Raw genomic sequence first — 7,448 nt, 5'->3', positions numbered from 1 at the left:
ACACGTGGCAGTTTGTATGTATTACACATCAGAAAGTGTCATTTAATACCATGAACTTTATTAGAAAGTGTCAATAAAAGACAATGTGTGTAATCTCTAAAGAAAGGGCTAAGACTGATGCTTTTAATGCAAAGTCCCTAAATTTTAACACAGAATAAAATGTTCTCCTAAGCACCATCTGGTGTAGTGCTGGGACTGTGATCATTGCCAGGCATAGCTGTGGTGGGCCTTTCTGTTGAATCAGACCTCTGGACTATTATCACAGAGTGACACCCAGACTATGGCAGAATTCTGGAAAACAACTCCAAGAAAAATGGAAGTGGTGGAGGAACATAAATGCAATATCTACCAAACAATGTCATTAAGATTCAATTTTAAATGTTTCAATATCAAGTTGTTTCTAATTTTCCTTTTGGTTTTGGGCCATACCTGGCTACTCTAGAATCACCTCTGGTGGTGCACAGGGGACATTCTGGTGTGTCAGGTATAGAAACTGGGTTGCACATGTACTAGACAACCACCTTCCTTGCTCTACTATCTTTCAAGTCTCGGAACAAGCCTTTTATACATTTTCAAAAACATATTCTCCTTTTCTCATGGGGAATATTTTAAGGTGAATGAACTTTCTATTTTCTCAATAGGAATAAATTGTTATCATGCTGTAGAAACCCATGTAATGCATATACTATTCTATGAGTATATAAGTATGATCTTTAATTCTGTAGTACTGTCACTATAGGACTCTGTGAAACTTTCTCCAAAGCATTGTGTTGTTCTACTATAAGCCAAGTGCTTTACATAAATGAATGTCCTAAAGATTATGACAACATCCTGGGTTCTTGCTATATGGTGCCCAGAACTGCCTCTGGTGTTTGACATTTCATGTGGTTGTGTGATCTGCCCCAATACTTAAGCATATCTTGAATTTCTCAGCCCAAACAATAATTCATCATGTGTAACCTAGGATTTGGGAATCCACTCATCACTCCAGGATCCAGCAGGAGCATCCATTATGCAAATACAAATGAGACACCTGCACTTTTGGGAATGTGCAATTCCTTTCTTTTACTTTACAGGGTACCCTCAGCTTTCTTCCTTCTGGAGAAATGCAAACCTGTTTCTCTCCCTTTCTGAATATCCTACTGCTGTGGTGAAGGTGGAAGGAAAAAGATAGTGGCATCAGGACATCCAATTCATTTAGCAAATAATTTTAAAATTTGCCAACATGACAGACAGAAAAAAATAATGGAAATGGGTAAGGTGTAGAATTGAAAACATTTAGAAGGGTTTCAGGTAAGTAGCTTTCTCTTTGATCCTTCAGCTAGGCCTGACAGAGAGCCGGAAACATCGTGAATAAATGAGTATATAAATTAGAAATTAACTAAAAATAGTTTTCCTTCTTTAATGCTCCACTTTGTATGTGTACAGTTACTTTGAGCAAGTTGTCTTTCTTAGAAACAGTGATACTCCTTCTTAACAAACATGTAACAAACATGACTCTTTCCTCTTTTATTGAATTACTTTAAGATATACAGTTACAAACTTATTCATGTTTGGGTTTCACTCATACAGTGTTCCAACACCCATCTCTTCAGCTGTGTACATTTCCTACCTCCAGTATCTACAGTTTTCATGCTATCATACTGCCATCACCTTCTCCACCAAGACTGCCTCTTTTCTCCTCCTCCTCCTCCTCCTCCTCCTCCTCCTCCTCCTCCTCCTCCTCCTCCTCCTCCTCCTCCTCCTCCTTCTTCTTCTTCTTCTTCTTCTTCTTCTTCTTCTTCTTCTTCTTCTTCCTCTCCTCCTTCTTCTCCTTCTCCTTCTTCTCCTTCTCCTTCTTCTCCTCTCTCTGTCTTTGCTTTTGTGTATTATGTTTTGCAATACAGATAGTGAAAAGTTAACAGTACTTGCTGGCATCTACAGTGATCATCTCCAACTTTTATTGTCAGAATTGTCTCTTCTCTGTCCTAACATCCCCACTCAAATCCCCACTTCCAAAAAACCTTATGGCAAGTATCCAATCATGGATTAGTTTTCCTGGCCCTCATTTTTCCTGTCTTGGGTATTAGTCGCCTACTATCTGTTTCACAAGTTAGTGCAATATGTACACTTTGTTCTTAAGTGAATACTGTTCTCTAATATATGCTATATTTTTTAATTTTTTGACTCGAGTTTGTATTTACTCTTGTGGAACATATAAACCTCTCCTAGAATCTAGGATTAACTCCTTTAGTCATGACAATACTCTCACAACATTTGCACAAGACACTGAAAGGAACATTGAATGGGGATTGTTTCAGCACATTCACACCCAAAGAAAAGATTTTTATTAACTAAGAAGAAATCACTGATTGAAGTTTAGATAGACTGAGTATTTATTTCATAAAAAATTATCCACAAAAGATAAGTAAGCAGCACAGTGTGTGGTCTTTGTAATTAAGTAACTTCCCTCTAAATCCTTTGTGATTTAGAGGAAAGTATCATTTGTCCTACTTGTTTAGAGACTTTATAATCATTCATTTAATGAATATTCATTAGGTAAATACTTAGGATCTTTCTGGTTTATGGGAACAGTGAAAAAAATTTCTACAGTCACAGAATTTGAATCATATTCCTTTAAACTGGACATAACACAAGGATACTATGCTCTTTTGTTGCAAATCTCACAAAACTTTTTCTTACAATTTTTTAAACGTTTGGTGTCTATATGTGCAGAGCAGAATTTTTACCAACACGGAAATAAGGTCTGATAGGCTCAGAGAAAGTAGCCTTTGGGAATGTGAAGATGTGGGAGACAGTATCGAAATTGTAAAAGGAAACCAATCCGGCCTCATAGTCCACAAAAACTCGTATGGAATTAACATTCTTCAGACAAAGAGGAGTTAGGGGAGACGTAAGAGCTACATAGCCATCACCTTTGCTATGTCTGATGGCCCAGAATCCAGACTCAGGATCCCGTCTTACATCATTGTCTCTTGGCACACTTTCCCGACAAACTCCGATATCCCACTCAGGTCCTCTTATATTATGTATTTTAAAGTACTGTTTTCCTGAGGTGATGGTCTCACATCCGAGGACACAGGGTAACTCTTTAAATCTAGCAGGAGTCTCATGCTTCACTTTGGGGGATCCACCAGTCACCTTTTCATCATTCTTCACAAGTAGGTTATTGTGAGCTGTATCTGGATCTAGAGTAATTTTAACTGCAAAAAATAAATTAATTAAAAAATGTAAAACAAAATCACATGGTTACCTTATACTTAGTACTCAGTATCTTCTAAATATTATCAGCCCATGTTCAAAAGAAAATTTTGTTTCTGACAGCCTTTCTAGTCATTTTATCAAAATTCATTATAAAAAGTAAAACAGAAATAATATTTTTGACAAAGAATTGTGGGAGGATTGGAGAGTTAATATATGATTGCTACTGGGCAGGGCTGTTATTATGTGGTAAGGTAAAGGTAAAGGCCATCCTGTTGTTCATCGATTTGCTCGAGCAGGCCCAGTATTGTCTCCATTGGAGACTTTGTTGTTACTGTGTTTGGCATATCAAATACGTCACGGGGAGCTTGCCAGGCTCTGCCGTGTGGGCGAGATACTCTCGGTAGCTTGCTGGGCTTTCCAAGAGGGGCGGAGGAATCGAACTCGGGTCGGCCATGTTGGCCACTTGTAAGGCAAGCGCCCTACCGCTGTGCTATCGCTCCAGCGATGTGGTGTTGTGAAATATTTGGTAACAGCAGCAACATACTACTAAGGCTCTAAGTACTCTCCTGTTATTAATCAATATTATTTCTATCTCTCTCACAATAATATCAGCAAAATACCATATGAATATGTTTGATATTTTCTCCTAAACCCTCCCAATGTTTCCAAGTGACACTGACACAGTATCAAAATGAGAAGACAGTTAATTAAATATTTGGTTCTTGACACACAGGATGTTATCGGGGTCTTAGGACACATGGGCACTCACCAACTTTAAGTATACACTCCTTGGTTTCTCATAAACCATAAGAATTAGTACAAGATGATGTACCAAGGACAAATACACACAAAAAATCATGTGAGTAAAGAAAGAGAATAAAAATGGTCATAATGGTATTAGACAACAGCACAATTTATTAAAAAAAAAGAAACATAACAGGTTGCAGCTAGTAATTTAGTCACCTATCAACTGAATGTGACTAAACACCTTTATTAAACATCAAGCAGATGACCAGAAGCACATGGGAAATAAAGAAGCAGAAACACTTCCTAGCTTTACTTTCACTTGTTTGTTTTTCTCAAGACCACTCACCACCTTTTAATACCTTGTCTTTTTGACCTCAGGGCCTCTAGAAAACCAACTTCGTTCCTTCTACCTGACTTCATTTTACTTAGCCAATGAGAGTGCTGGGGAGAATGTGTGAAACTAAGAGGTGGAGTGGTAATCATTACTATGGAAGCTTCTCCCCAGTCCTCTGAGAGTCTGCATTTCTTTCTCTCAGGTCACACTCTTTCCTGTTCTTGAGACCCTTCCACCTGTATTTGAGCACCCACATGGTGGGGACTCCTTGACTCTCTGTGCTCTGATTGCTTCAGTGTTACTTATTTATTATCCAAATCTATTCTTTGTTTAACTTGCTTATTAGACTCTGCTCAATGAGTTCTTAACAGGAGGTGATAGAATACATTTGGAATTTTATTTATATACTTTGAATGGTAGCTGTCAGGGGCTGGAGCGATAGCACAGCGGCAGGGCATTTGCCTTGCACGCAGCCAACATGGCCAACCCGAGTTCGATAACTCCGCCCCTCTCGGAGAGGCCAGCAAGCTACCAAGAGTATCTCGCCCGCACGGCAGAGCCTGGCAAGCTCCCCGTGACATATTCGATATGCCAAACACAGTAACAACAAAGTCTCCAATGGAGATGTTACTGGGCCCGCTTGAGCAAATCGATGATCAACGGGAGGGCCTTTACCTTTACCTTACTTTGAATGGTTAAAAAAAAATATACCTTGGGGGCTGGAGCAATAGCATAGTGGGTAGGGCGTTTGCTTTGCACGCAGCCAACGTGGCCGACCCTGGTTCGATTCCCAGCATCCCATATGGTCCCCCGAGCACCGTAAGGAGTAATTCCTGAGTGCATGAGCCAGGAATAATCCCTGAGCATCGCCGGGTGTGACGCCCGCCCAAAAAATAAATAAATAAGTAAAATTTTAAAAAAATTTAAAAATAGACCTTATTTGGTCTATAGTCTACTTTCAGCATGCTTCTCCCATCCTGGGAGGATCCTCCCAACACCTTTTATTTGCTATTCCCTTCTCTATCTGAGCTCCCTTTTCCCATAGCATGTGTGGCTGGCCTCCAAGCCACGGAGTAAAATTCCTGGTACTAATCTCGGCCATTCTTAGGTGTTGGTGTCCTATTTTGTTACTTTATGCTCCCCAGATGAATGCAATCTTTCTATGTCTATCCCTTTCTCTCTGAGTCATTTAACTTAACATGATACTTTCCATGTAGTACCACTTGTATGTAAATTTCATGACTTTGTCTTTTCTAACAGCTACATAGTACTCCATTGTGTAAATGTACCAAAGTTTCTCAAACCAGTCATCTGTTCTCGAGCACTCAGGTTTTTTCCAGATTCTGGCTATTGTAAAGAGTGCTGCAATGAACAAGCAAGTGCAGATGTCATTTCGAATATACTTTTTTGCCTCTCTGGGATATATTCCCAGGAGTGGTATTGCTGGGTCAAATGGAGCTCAATTTCTAATTTTTTGAGAATCGTCCATACTGTTTTCCAAAAGGGCTGAACTAGTTGGCATTCCCACCAGCAGTGAAGGAGGGTCCCTTTCTCGCCACATTGATTGTTGCCCATTGCCTCTTTTGCAAACCATAACACCCAAGAACAAGAGGGAATGCCCTGCCACAGAGACAGGGTGGGATGGAGGAGATGGGGGGTGGGAGGGTACTGGGATCCGTGGTGGTGGAAAATGGGCACTGGTGGAGGGATGGGTATTTGATCATTGTATAATTTTAACCCAAGCACAAAAATTTGTAAGTCTACAACTGTACCTCATGGTGTCTCACTAATAAAAAATAAAAAATAAATAAATAAATAAAATAGACCTTATTTGAAAACCCATTAAACTTAGGCAATAAAAAGAAAGCCAAAGAAGGGGGAGAACAGATGTACAGATTCTTCCTCAAAGAAGACATGCAGATGATTAATAAGGATATCGAAAAGTTATCAACAGGAAAATTCATATCAAAATTGCAATGAGGTATCATCTCACATCAGTTAGAAAAATAAAGCATTATTGGGCAGATGTGGGAAAAGGAAGCTATAATCATTGTTGCTTGGCAGCAAACATTTTAGAAAATGGAGAAATATCAAAAAATAGGAATTGAGCTTCCAAATGACAAAGTCATTACATTCCTAGGAACCTATGCCAAAGGCAAAAATTTCTATTGAAAAATACATTTGCACTCCTATGTTCATTACAGCACTAGTAACAGTATGAACATCTGAAAACAACCCATTTCCTAGATCAGATAACTGATAAATAAAGCATTGTATATATACACAAGAGAACGCTACTCAGGTATAAGATTCAATTATGCAATTTACTAGAGTGAAGACAGCCAGAAGGTGTAAGACAGACACAGAACAATTCCTCTCACATAGGAATATAAAGAAACTTTGTAAGGGAATAATATCAAATGAGCACAAACAACATAATCTGTGAACCATTCTTACCATGGTGGGGCTAAATACAGATGGGGTCTGAGGACAGTACCTTTGTAAAGCGGGGAATGGAGGAGGAATGGACATTTTGGTGAGGTGTGTGCTGAAATATTTTTTGCTTGCAATCAATGAGTAGCATAAAATATTAAAAATAAGTAAAATTCACAGAACAAATATGCATGCATGATAATTGAAGTAGTACATCAAATATGTAATACATAAATATTTATAAACAACGGGGCTGAAATGACAGTACAGTGGGTAGGATGCTTTTGCAGGTGGCTGACCTGGATTTAATCCTAGGCATCTCAAAAGGTTTCCTGAACTCCTCTAGAAGTGATCCCTGTGCTCACAGCTGAAAGTGAAAAAGCTAATTTTTTTTTTAGAAAATAAATTCAGTATTTAAAATAATGTTAATATATAATGAAAATACTGAAATGGTTTAATCTCAGCTAGAGAAAAGGTGTAATATTGTCATCAACAAATCTGGTTAAACACCGGTTAGAGTAATGGACAAAAACTGTATCTGCAGAGACACACTTAACAGGATCCAACTCACTTTGTATGTGAGGAGATCTCAATTATAAGAGCTTTCCCCTCACCTAAATAGCAAGTGCTTACATCCTCATTCAAGTTACTGAGTAATGCTCTTAGAGTATAAGGTAAAGGTAAAGGCCCTCCCGTTGATCATCGATTTGCTTGAGCGGCCCCAGTAACG

This window comes from Sorex fumeus, unplaced genomic scaffold (assembly GCF_029834395.1).
Source record: "Sorex fumeus unplaced genomic scaffold, SorFum_2.1 ptg000094l, whole genome shotgun sequence".
In the NCBI taxonomy this organism is placed as follows: Eukaryota; Metazoa; Chordata; class Mammalia; order Eulipotyphla; family Soricidae; genus Sorex; species Sorex fumeus.
This window is presented reverse-complemented; position numbering follows the sequence as displayed.